The sequence below is a fragment of the Gymnogyps californianus genome, chromosome 4 (genome assembly GCF_018139145.2).
Source record: "Gymnogyps californianus isolate 813 chromosome 4, ASM1813914v2, whole genome shotgun sequence".
NCBI classification, from domain to species: domain Eukaryota; kingdom Metazoa; phylum Chordata; class Aves; order Accipitriformes; family Cathartidae; genus Gymnogyps; species Gymnogyps californianus.
Window position 1 is genome coordinate 42,140,520 of NC_059474.1, and position 13,300 is coordinate 42,153,819.

Genomic DNA, 13,300 nt, shown 5'->3' on the forward strand with positions numbered 1-13,300 from the left:
TTAGTTTCACAATAATAATTCAAGGAATCTCCTGAGTAGAGGAAGACATATGATAGCCTGGACATATATGTGCGGAACACCATAGCTTTTATATGTAAGGATTAAAAAAAAAATTAGAGGAAATGAAGTAATTTTTACATATTTCTACACTAGGTACTACTCCTCTTATAACCACTTTCTATTAATAAACTGTACATTAAAATATTCCAACATCCCACATTGAAATACTGACAGTCACAAACAGTCAACAAAACTAAGACAACTTAATATGTAAGTCTGACACTTAAAGTCAGACTAGTGCTAAGAGAACAGCAATCCAACGTCACGTACCTGGCTGGTAAGTAATCCCATAAGGATTTCTATAGCATTCTTGGAAGCAGTCTGGGAAGGTGTAAGGTCTGATAGTCAAGCAATACATTTAGGGTAGTAATCTAGATAACTTTTTTCACCAGAGCAAAAGTGGAATCCATCCACAGAATCAGGTGCGCACCTGCACCCATGCATCTGTGCACAGAAAACCTGCCCAGGACAGCAGCTGCTTCTGCCGCTTGTGACTACTGGGAAGTCGAATGGATCAATCACAACTAATCAGTAACAGGGTGCTTCTTAATTCATAGGGTATTAAGAGAGAACTGCTTTCATTTTGTTACATCAAAATGTTTAATTTTGCATTCTTAACTGGAAAACAAGACACTTTTCACGTGAGGGGGAGGTTCTGAATTACAACAGCTCTTGAGAGTGGTTTCCCTCTTTAAACTGATTATAGTGCAGTATGCTTTGTATTTGACTTGTAATCATAGATTAACAGCATAGAGACACATGGGGGTGGGGGGAAGAGAAGAGCAAGCACTAACCATTCATAAAATACAAAGTACAGCTTCATGTTTTAAAGAATGTAACTTACGCACAAAACTCAGACAAAGTTACACAAACAACAAATTTGCTTCCAAAAACTTTATACAATTATAAATGCAACTTCAACCATTTACAGACATTCCATGGAAAAATTAATAAATTAGAATTTAAATTATTAAATTAAATTAAATCCCACCTCTGTATCAAGAATATTTTTAGAAACTATAGTGAACATCTCTGATTATATGAAGAACTTCTTGTGTAAGAAGCTCAAGGTATGTTACAGTTTCAGAACATAATGGCTTTTAATACCTATGAGATTTTTTATATTCGGGCGGACACTTCAAAATCTATTCATAGATGTAACACTTTTATTGATTTATTGCTGTAGGTAAATAAATTGCTTAAAAGCTATTCCTTCAAAAATACAAAGAAAATTTCCTGCAGTGAATATACATAAATCACGTCAGTATGCATGTTTATAATACACAGTATTTTTTCCACACAAGCCTTTCTTCTCAGGATTTTGACATTTGCTTGGTTAATGATTTGTAGATAAAGGAAAAAAAGCCAGCTGCAGGAAGAGAAACATATTGAGAGGATATATATTTGCATATGCAGTTACAAAAGAACAAAAAGGTACTTAGCCTAAGGTGTTCTGCACAACTTCTATTCTGATACAGTCCATTTTGATAACAGTTCTACATCCATCAGTTTTATTACTACTAAACATGGCACGTTCATTTATATTAAACAGTCTGGTGGAGCTGTCTGAGACCAAAAAAACCCAACAAAACCTCTAAATCACTGTAAGCCACATCCTCAGCTATTTTGCTTCAATGATGCAAAATCTTTCTACAGAGGGAGGTTGATCTTATGGCTGTTCTTTGTTCAGATTCTCACTGACTACAAAGAAAGTTTACTGCATGGTGAAATCACAGTAAAAATGATGGAAATTTCTGACCTAGCTAGGTAGAAGTTTTGAGATACAACAAAAGAACAGGCAGAGGAAGAAAGTATCATTTATTTCAGCTTGTCAAAACAGTTTCATTAAATTTTTGGTTATTGAAAGTAATGAAAAAAAGTTTGAGAGCGTTAAGGTAAAAGGAGACACCTAATTCTTCCCTGCTCTTCTCAGAATAACATTTGCAATCACTATACCAATATTATTGTATTTTTCACAGTATGTATGTAGCACTTATTGTATGACATTTGCAATTATATATGCACAAAACCACACAAAGAATCATATTCAAAAGAAGATACAAGTTGCAAAGTATATATCATCTACTGTATATTGTAGGGTTTTGTTTGTTTTTTTTCTTTTACTTCATCGCTTTTGTGGAAAAAAATTTGCTCAGAAAACTTTTTCTTTGAGCTTAGGAACAACAGGACTGTGAAATGTTGACCTACCCAAGTGTCACTGAAAGTTGGAGCAGTTAAAAAAAAAAAAAATTAAAAAATTTCTTATTCTCTTAGGAAAGATAAACCAGTTTCAGTCAACCATTAACTCAAGCTTTGATTCTACAAGTAATAGAGACTGAAGTGGTAGGGAAATGGAAAAAGGAAAAGAAAGAAAAAAGCAAGCAAGAAAGACAATAAAACTACATCTCTTCTTTTCTGCAGTGCTTCTACATTTGGGAGGAGGGGAACAACACTAACAGAAACAACCAACAACAAAAAACTATACCTTATATTATAACATTATTGTTTACCAGAATTACAGGCTTGGTTCTGCGAAAATATCAGTGAAGTCAACAGAGAAAGCACTGCAGTTAGAGGTGCAAGAATTAAGGGGGAATTAATGTGTATATGTATACATAAAATATATAATGTCCATATGTTCCATAAAATAACTTACATCCTCAGTGAACAAGCTATGAAAATGTAGCAGTCCAAATTCTGCAGAGAATAAATTACAGAAAAGTCTCATGATTCCTTCCTGAACTGTTTGTGAATGCACACATTCTTTCAAGCAGCAAAAATAATATCATGACCTAGCTAACCAACAGGGGACAAGCTAAAATTGAGGCTAACATTGAAAATATCAAATAACTTTATTCAAAATATAATCATTGAATATATTCAGTTGTGCCATACATTTATTTAGTGTTCTATTTTCCCTTTGAAATGACATAGTAATCATCCATATTGATGACATCTGTCATGGAAGTACTTTGAAGATAAGGGGAGAGATATTTTGCTCCCTTATCACCGGTATGGATCACAGCCTTTTATCCTAAAAATCTCTGTGTGACATTTTATAATGAGCTCTTCTGGTCTCCTTGGGGAGCCAACAGTCCTCAAATGTGCAATAATCACACTGCTGCACCTTATATAGCCTATACCCCTCATCTTTCTCTGTACATACTATTGTGTTTACAGTTATGGTGGGATGGGGACTACAGAGCTATGGAACCATATACCTCACTACTACTGTCGTGGTTTAACCCCAGTCAGCAACTCAGCACCACGCAGCCGTTTCCCCCTCCCCCTCCCAGTGGGGTGAGGAGGAGGAAAGGAAAGGAAAAAAAGTAAAACTCGTGGGTTGAGATAAGAACAATTTAATAACTAAAGTAAAATATAATACTAACAATAGTAATAATGAAATATAATAATAATAGTAATGAAAAGGAATATAACAAAAAAAGGAAGGGGGGAGGAGGGGGGAAGAAAAAACCCAGTGATGCACAATGCAATTGCTCACCACCTGCTGACCAATGCCCAGTTAGTTCCCGAGCCACGATCCGCACCTCCCAGCCAACTCCCCCCTGTTTATATACTGGAAAATCAAATCCCCTGTATTAAGTATTACTGTAATAAACATGACGAATTTAATTATTTTAAAATATCTATGCTTTATTACACATTAGAATTAAGAAAAATTACATCACTTTCACCTTTATCTATCTCGTATTACTAAAATATTCCTTAAATCTTATTTCATTTTAATATTAATTTCATTTTCTCCAGCCTTTCATGAGTATTAACTCATAAATAGTGCCACAAAATTCTCCATGACCATTCTGCCTCCAAAGCATTTCCCTTTCTTTGAAGAGCTGTACAACAGGAGATCTACATACAAACAAGACATCCCATCTACCAGCTGTTTCCCATCCAGGACAGATTTTGCCTTTGAAAGATTTTAGCAAGCCCACTGGCTTTGGGCTGCCTTGTTCAGCTGCTCTCCATTGATCATGAACCTTCCCAGGGCGCTCTCTACCAGCTACTAGTTATTGTGGGGTTGCCACACGGAGAGAAATGCAAATCCTCTTGTAAAAGCTCCAATTATATGAGTCTTAGCCGGACCTTCTTTATGAATACTGTCACCAGCTGAGAGCACAGAGCTTGCATCTTTTTATGAAATGAACTCACTAAAACAACAACAACAAAAGACATGAATTTCAAATTCCATATTTGTTTCTGGTTTTTTTAACTCTAAGCTTAGCCAGTGACTTTGATGAGAGAGATCAGATCTTATGTGCAAGCTGCTGAAGAAAAAGACTTGTTCTTATTTGATTATTTGTATGGATTTCATCTGCATTATGATCGGTCTAGTAGAAGAGAAAGTGACCGGAAGATCCAAATGAAAACACCGAATGTCTAGATTATAACTATTCATTCTGTTCAGAAAAACATGTATGTAAATCTTACAAAGACTAGAAAACTGCATCTTCAGAGCAACCAACAGGCTCTATTTAGTGATAACAGCAGCTGCTGATTCATAGTGATTGTCTTTCTGCAGCAGATTGGTTTGGAAACAAGTATGTAATAGCAAAATAAAAGCATATGACTGATTGTTCAACTCTATTCACTGAGGATGTATTAAAATTCCTTTATTGTTAGGCATACTATGAGGCAAAGACAATGCATTACAATAGTAGAAAAGGTAACTGGAGATTAATAAAGTACACGTATCATCTACAGGAAAAAAAATTATACTGCTTGGAGTTTGGTTCCAAGAGTATGGAGAGGGAAAAAAGCAGAAATGATAGTCTACCTCCAACTCAGTTGGACCAATCATTTCTTCTTTCTACCTGGTTCAGTCTCTAAACTTTCTTGTTGCAAAGTTCTGAACCCAAGAAATGGTTTCCAGACAAAAAGATCTAAGAAAGATGCTACTTTCTGCAACTGAACTGCCTCCTTCATGCAATGTGAAGTGAGATCAAAGCAAAACTTGAACCTTTCTGGCTTTTCCAGAGCATCCTGTGAAAGGTAACAAAACCAGCAGCTAGAGTATTAACTCAGGGGGGACAGGGGAAAAAAAAAAAAAAAAAAAATTATGTGAGCCATCTAGACCAAAGTTAAATACTAAATCATTTTCGTGATAAATAACACAGTACAAAAAGTTAGCAAAAACTGTTACCAATTTCAATTAAATTAAATTTTAATTGATAATTAGGTAAAAGGGATGCAGAAAAGTGTGTTTATTGTGTGCTTTTGGTTTTTTTATCACAAAAATTGTCATGAGTAAAATAATAAAAATAAAAAAGGATCCTATTGGAATTAAACATTGAATTTAAAAGGAGTTTGCAACTAGTACGGTGTTCTTTTATTCTACACTGCTTTATTCTCCGTTACTTTCTCCATCAAGGCTGAAAAGTCTTTTTTTCATTTGTCCAATGAGAGATGATAGAATTCTATCCAACAAAACTTTTCTGAAGGTGTGGTTTTTTTCCCCTATATAGTTTTCTCCTGGCGCAAAAGTGAAAGACTATAAACTCCTTTCAAAAGATTACTGGAAGTTAAAATATAAAACAGAATAACAACTCCTCTCCTTTGTTATTTTCAAGAGGGAATTCACAGGCAAGACAGCTCAAAATGAATACACTTCTTAAGCAGCTTATCACAAACTTCTCCACAAAAATACATAAAGAAATTATGAAAATTATGTGTAGATAGACAAGATATCCCAAGTTTCCCTGTTAAATGTGCTCTGTCTGTTTTGGGCACGGCTTCTGTATTCTGTCAGTGTTGTCTACTTATTTACCGAAAAAAAGTCACACGAGACTGGATGAAAGCAGAATTTTCCCTACTTACTAGAAGTTTAGCATTGAGCTATTTAAAGAAAACCCAAAACTTCAGGATTAAAACCTCTCTCTTAAGAACGGCAGACACTAACGCATTCTTAAAGGGTGAAATTCACTTGTACATGGAACACCAGTTAAAGGACACAAACACCAATTTGTACATGCTATGAATCTCACTTTATCTTGAGGACAAAAGCTCAGGTCCAGATAGTCTGAATTCTATTTATGTTCCTGAGACCTTCGGTTCTGGAGGCTTACAGGCAGTCACTAAAGAAACAAAGATGAAGTGGGGACCTGGGTGGAATTTAGGTCATCAGGATTTACACGTAAAATCCCAGTTTTGCAAGCTGCTGTGAGCCACCTTGACGACTGAGAGCTCCGACTGAATGGAGCAAGCCCAAGGACAAGGCTGTTTCAGCAACATGTAGACAAGTGATCCACCACAGAAACGAAATTTTCCCTAATCAAATACTTTGCATTAATCTATGGAGAGAGAACACTTGACTGTGTGGTAAAGTTACTTTCAACACACTGCTTGCCTATCTTCACCATCAATACCTCTTAAAGATTATACAATGACATAGCCATACAATATCTAAAAGAGCCCCAAAAATCTGCCTCACATTTTACATATAGTTTTGAAGGGAATTATATTAATTTTTTTTAAAGTCTCCAATTTTAATATAATTTATATAATATGCTTTTAAGGTCAGGGAATATGCCACAATGTTTCATAGAACTTGTTTAAATTTTTTTTAATTGTACAATACAACTCCAGTCATTTCAAACTGTAAAAAAAAAAACAAAACTAAAGCAAACAAAGATTTACCCCATAATATTTTTTCTATGCTAAAATACACTTAAAACAAAGGGATTAATTCCCAGAATTTTTCATAGCTAGGAAATTATATGAACCTAACTCATTCCATTGCAATTACTTATGAAAAAATACAAATCTGTGGAAGTATGTCCAGTTCCTTTTCCCCACTGAATCTGGTATGCCTTTTGTATCAATGGCAAAGCTCTCATTTTCAACCTAGTGCCTACAGCAGTTACTAACCTAGTGTCATGGTTTAACCCCAGTCAGCAACTCAGCACCACGCAGCCATTTCCCCCTCCCCCTCCCAGTGGGGTGGGGAGGAGGAAAGGAAAAAAAGTAAAACTCGTGGGTTGAGATAAGAACAGTTTAATAACTAAAGTAAAACTAAAATACGCTATCAATAATAATAATAATAATTGTAATGAAAAGGAATACAACAAAAAAAAAAGAAATAACACCCAAGAAAAGACAAGAGATGCACAATGCAATTCCTCACCACCTGCTGACCGATGCCCAAGCAGCGATCTGCCCCTCCCGACCAACTCCCCCCTGTTTATATACTGGGCATGACGTTCCATGGTATGGAATACCCCTTTGGCTAGTTCAGGTCAGCTGCCCCGGCTATGCTCCCTCCCAGCTTCTTGCACACCTGCTTGCTGGCAGAGCATGGGAAACTGAAAACTCCTTGGCTTAAGATAAGCGCTACTTAGCAACAACTAAAACATCAGCGTGTTATCAACATCATTCTCACACTAAATCCAAAACACAGCACTGTACCAGCTACTAAGAAGGGAGTTAACTCTGTCCCAGCCGAAACCAGGACACCTAGTAACAAAGACTTCTAACCCTAAATAAAAATGTAATTTTAGGAAAATAAATTCCATATTTAAGAAAGGAAACATTCTTGATAGATTTATTCATGCATTTATTTTTAAGCAGACTTACTGTCCAGCACTGACTGAATTGGTCAGGACACTAATATGGTCTTGATGGAAAGAATTCTTCAAATATTGGGCAAGGAAGGAGACCAAAGGAAAACAACTAAATGTATTGCACGACAGTGTAATATATTAACACGCATTTAACCAACAAACACAGACACTACACAAAGGCAACTTGCAGATGCATACTCACATAGATGGGCAAAAGTGCTCGGTAGTGATCAGAAAAGGCTAGACAAGGCAGACAGGAGCTTGGGTTCTTCTTGGTAGCTGTGGGGCTTCAAAAGAGAGTTGACCTCAGCTCAGCTGTGCTTCAAAAGGAAAAGCAATATGAGGCACATCTCCTTTGAAGCTAGAAATCACCTTAACAGAACTGGGTCAGCATGATGTTCCTCTGAATTCCCCCAAGCACTTGGAAAGCTAGAAGGGAGGTCTTTAATTCCTCTTTGGCCCCTTCCAACTAGATGAAAGAAACTATCTGAAGTAATTCTGAAATATCTAAAATTCTGATTATTTGTTGCATTCTTCTAGAGATGTAACAGTGTAACTTCATCAGGCTAGGGAGTTCTGTTCAGCAAGTCGTTATCCAAGTCAGGAAGAGATCCTGATGTTTTAATCCTATGTTCCCTCATATTGTCCATTCGTGAATTAGAAAGGCATGTTTTAAAATGAAGAGAAAGAACTACTTCTGATGTCAGAAATGGCCACAATTTCTACCCTTTTCAGAAACAGAGTGATACAGTTGTTCAGCTCCAGGGAACACCATCTGAGGATACACAGCACAATCACAGATACGCTAAGTCAAGCAAAAGCTATTCCCCTGCTCAATACCTCTCAGAGATGACGTTTAAATTTAAAAGACTGTATAATCAAAAAAACTTTCCAGTGACTGTCAACTCTGACCAGAACCTCATCTTTTTTAAGGATACACATTTTTTGTGTAGGACAGTGACGCTGATTAGAGTTATCAGATGACGAATGAAATCATGTCAAACGCACAATTTAAATAAAATTAACTAGAGACCCTAACTTTACAAAAATATTAACTATTTATGAATGAATATCAGAAATTCCTATCCAGATTTATCAGTTCCACAATCAGTCCTCACTGAACTTACGGGGGGGGGGAGGAAATCAACCTATTGCCCAGCTGTTTCTTTTTCTTTTCTCTGACATCTGGATAGGCCCAAAGAACTAGAGTATGTCTCCCCTCCAGCTTTTTTTACATCCCAACCCACAGGCAAATTATGGTTTGTTATATTCTCCTCTTTCACTGTTGTGCTGATAACAGTAAGCTGTATCATTCTCACAGTCATTTCCTTTCAAATATATTCCTGGTTCCAGAAAATTCAAATATGTCTGCCTTTAATTCTTTATGTACTAATGCTTAAAAAAACCCTATGCATAAACCTTCCAAAAGACTGTTTTGTTATGCTTCTTTTGTTATGTAATCTACCTGGAAATAAAGTTACCCATAAATTTAGAGACAGCATGAGAAACAATTTCTTCTTGTGGGAAAAGTCTTATATTTACTTATCAGAAACACTGAGAGTCAGGGATTGCCAAGTAATCCTTGGAGTCATAAAGCAACCCATTCAACTATATTTTGACATGAGTGAAGACTGAAAAAGTTCAGAATTTTGTTTTGATAGGAAAGTTCGCAACAAGCCATCTCAACTTTCCTCTGATATTCTACAAATACCAGCTCATTTCTGCAACAAAGGAGCATTTTGCTCACAATACAAAAACATACGCAACTACTCAAAGGGTTTGAAGTCCGAACTGCAGTATGCAGTCTGCTTTTATTCCCCTCAGAAATTTGTCCAGAGTAAAGAAGATAAAACCACATAGATAGAAGCATAAACATAGGACTAGCTGTGTGCTAACAGTGAGTCCAACACATCCACGATGACTTTACTGTGCAGTAAAATTGACACCTGCATATTGAATCCAGCACCATCACAGCTCCTTAGACTTGCCAGGCTCAGCCTGCAAACCCAGACCACACTGAATTAGCAACTATGTGCCAACACAGTCGCAAAAAGCCAGAAGCATCAGGCTCACCGTACAAATGCTGCACCGATTAGAAATGTGAGAATCCTAAGCCATATTAATAAAGACATGAAAGCCAATGGGCACGGCTGGGATTAAAGCAGACTCACACTTCACCAGAGCAAATTTCCACCCTGTTTGTTAAGTAGTTCAAGGAGTAGAAGCTCCATCTCTGCTTGCTCCTCAGTTTTCATCTCACATTATTTCATCTAAATTTAAAGTTCTTGAACAGTCTTGCATCAAGTACCAAATGTAAGTATTTGTTGGATCCACTGGCAATGCATCATTGGCAATACACCTATGGAAGTCAGTTAGATAAAGTGAAGACTGTTTATCAGGATTCCCCACATTTAAATATATTCTTAAAAATACAAACTCATATCATCCTCACAGAAGAGAGAAGTCATGAGAGGGCATTTCATTAAGCAGACGGTGTATGACTAGAGACACTCTGTCTCTACTGAAAACAAAAAGCTATACAAACATACTTCAAAACCGTAGAAAACATTAATTCTTCACACAGCAATTCTGAGTTCATCCCCTCACTTACAAATGCCTATAATGGCATCCTTGCTTGAAAACTGACAGTATGCAATGGTCCAGTCTCCTGTTAACAAAGAACACTCATCTTACACAGTTGTGCTCAGACCAAATAATGAAGAGTATCACACTTTCTCCTATATTGACACTCAACTTCATCAGTCACAGATGGTTTTTAAGCAATAGGTTTGTGACCCCTTGCTATGCTACCTACTAGGTAATCTGGGACTTCAGATCTTTGGATTTCTTTGTTTCCCGAGTATCCACTAAATTATATCCATGCTGCTATCATGCAGCCGGACAACAACGTTATTCTCTTTGACTTCACTGGAACTGCAGTCTGAACATGCAAAACTTAGTCTGGGCCTGAGAATCTTTTGTTCCCATTAATTTTTATTTATTCTTTTTCCACCAGGCAATAGAACAGGTAAAAACTATCGCTGTAGCAGCTAAAAGTAAGGAGCAATTTAGTACCAGTATCAAATCAACATTTAAGTTATTTCAGGAGCTACAATCTTTGTAATAATCATAAAATGTATATTATAATAAAATGTAAAATGTAAAGTGTATCATATAATAAAATGTATAGTTACTGTAATTCATAAACTCTGTCATTTTGATTACCATATTTTCTTATGCCAGGTATCTGTTATATTGAATTACCTTTTTATGAAAATATTATAGTATCAACCATACTGTGTGTGGGTACTACAGAGATGTGACCGATCAATAAGGAAAGAATTTACATCTATGTATATGAAAGTATGTGAGCATTATAAGTTATACCTACACTAAATAGCATGTGTACATACATACATCTCAAACATAATTATTTACACATATCTACGTTAGAAATAATTAAAATGGTCCCTTTTTCTCACCCAACAATTACCACCACTGAAAATATAAGAGAACTGCATGTGAGAAACAAGCATCTGAACACAGAACAGAGTACCCTTCTCTACTTGATGTCTCTATCTAGTGAAGATTTTGCCACTTATGCAACTAAATCTCAGGTTTAATTTAAAGTACTGTCAATTAAGATTGAACACAACATCCTATAACTGGAAATGAACGACAACATTGGTAATGTCCTTATTATATCTTAGCCCTTATTTGGCAATGACGCTTCTTAAATAACAAATCTTGTACACCTACAAATAAGATACCAACCACACCGATCTTGTCCTAGTGAAAAAAGTTGGCAGCAGTATGAAACCTTTATCACAGTTATTTTTCTGCTTATCCAGTATAAAAACAATTAGAGACATTATAATCTCATTTCGCCATTATTTTCTGAAAAATAGGCATATTTGGAAACTCTCCAATTTTAAAGTTGTCCTGTTTGCAATATTCCTTTAAAATAATGGGACTGGGCCATACACAAGTTTAAGCAGAGAGTAAAATAAACTAAACTTACAAGAAGGAGTGTCAGTACTCTGGAAGAACAGCTGTTCCAAGTGGCATTTAAGGCTCTTATGAAATTTATTGCAAGAACCCAGTGATATGAGAAAATTAGAAATGTAAGAAATAAATGGCTATAAAGAATCATTTTAGCAATAATTGGTATTCAACTGATGGAATTCGTAATTTAAATTTTCACGCTGCAAATTGCATGGCATAGTTTTACACAGTTAGCTAGTAGAGAATGATGAGATCTTTTAACATACTTTATTAACCATTTATTAACAAGATCTGCAAAAACAATTACTTCAGACTTAATGAGTTATTAACATAATTTCAGATTTGCAAAGCTTTCATTATTTATGAGCTACCAAACCAACTCAATCTTTCAGTAAACTTTAAGATAAAAATAAATTTATATTATTTATATAAAATATAGAAAATTTATATTTATTTATAAATAAATAAATAAATGGAAGCACATAAAATGGTAAGTCCTACTGATTTACATAAGATCTTGTTTTCCATTGTTCAGATCCTTATAGGAGTTAGGCTCCCAAGTAGAATTTAAAAATGAAGATTTAGTTCTCTAAGGATGTGGTTCTTATGTGTTTAAACCACCTGTGAATAAGGGATATATGTTACTTCCATTTAAGCACAGGCAGCCTTTTTAAAATGTAACTTTCTTGTGCCGAAAAGCAATACCTTAGTGCAACGCTTACTCCTAATTCCAGTTTCAGAAGAGGTTAGAAAACACCAAATATTTTTACCACTCAAGGTACATACAGAAATATGTGCGTACATAGAATAGGGTGATTCATAAAAACTTTTTAAAAACTTTCCCCAAGTTGTGCTTTTCCAGTCAATGGTTCATAATATAAAAGAAGCATTATGAATAATTTTAACGCCTACATTAGAAAGGACTGTAAAGATTCATACTTTATACATTAATCTGTCCCTGCTATTTCAAAGCTGATGTTCTTGATGCTTCAGACATTTTAGGAAGATGGCTGATAGGCGTACGTATCAGTTTACAACAAAAATGTTGAAGTCCATTAAAGTTACTTAGTTATAAAAATGACAGAGCTAAGAAATCACAAGAACAACTCTATCCTATGTCAGGAGAGGGGGGAATTTTCTTGAGATTAAAACTTGTTTTAAGACATACAGTGTATTCTATTTGAAGAGAGGATTTTAAGTGCAGTACTAGGCATTCACTGATAATTAGATATGCTTTCTCCAACCATATTTTTTCCACTAAATTGAATTAAAGAAATTTATTAAGAAATTAATTCAATATAATTTCAATTAACTGAATTAATGAAATAATTAAACAAAGGTTTAAAATGGTGGAACAATGACTTCCAAAATTTACTCTTGAACTCTATAAGGTTGTGATGGTACTTTTTTCTTGGAGATCTGCCTTTTGCACTTTTTATGTACACAGCATGGTCATGAAACAAACATCTTTGACGACTTGAAATACCTCTCCACTCAAGTTTGCTGCACACTTCCATCTGGGTAACCACTGGCTGTTTGGCATGCAGACACATTGCAACATCAGAGAAATCAGACTGATACTGAAAAGTTTATGAGAAGTTGGCTTTATAGTTCTAAAATTTTACTAGGTAACTGTGGGGTATATGGGGTTTCTTTTT

At 35.4% G+C, this 13,300-nt stretch overlaps 1 protein-coding gene across 2 annotated transcripts in view; it reads right to left on the reverse strand.

Annotated features, from left to right (window-relative positions):
- Nucleotides 1-13,300, reverse strand: part of GALNTL6 (polypeptide N-acetylgalactosaminyltransferase like 6) — a 491,552-nt gene that overhangs the window by 426,249 nt on the left and 52,003 nt on the right. The gene's annotated exons all lie outside the window — the stretch shown is intronic.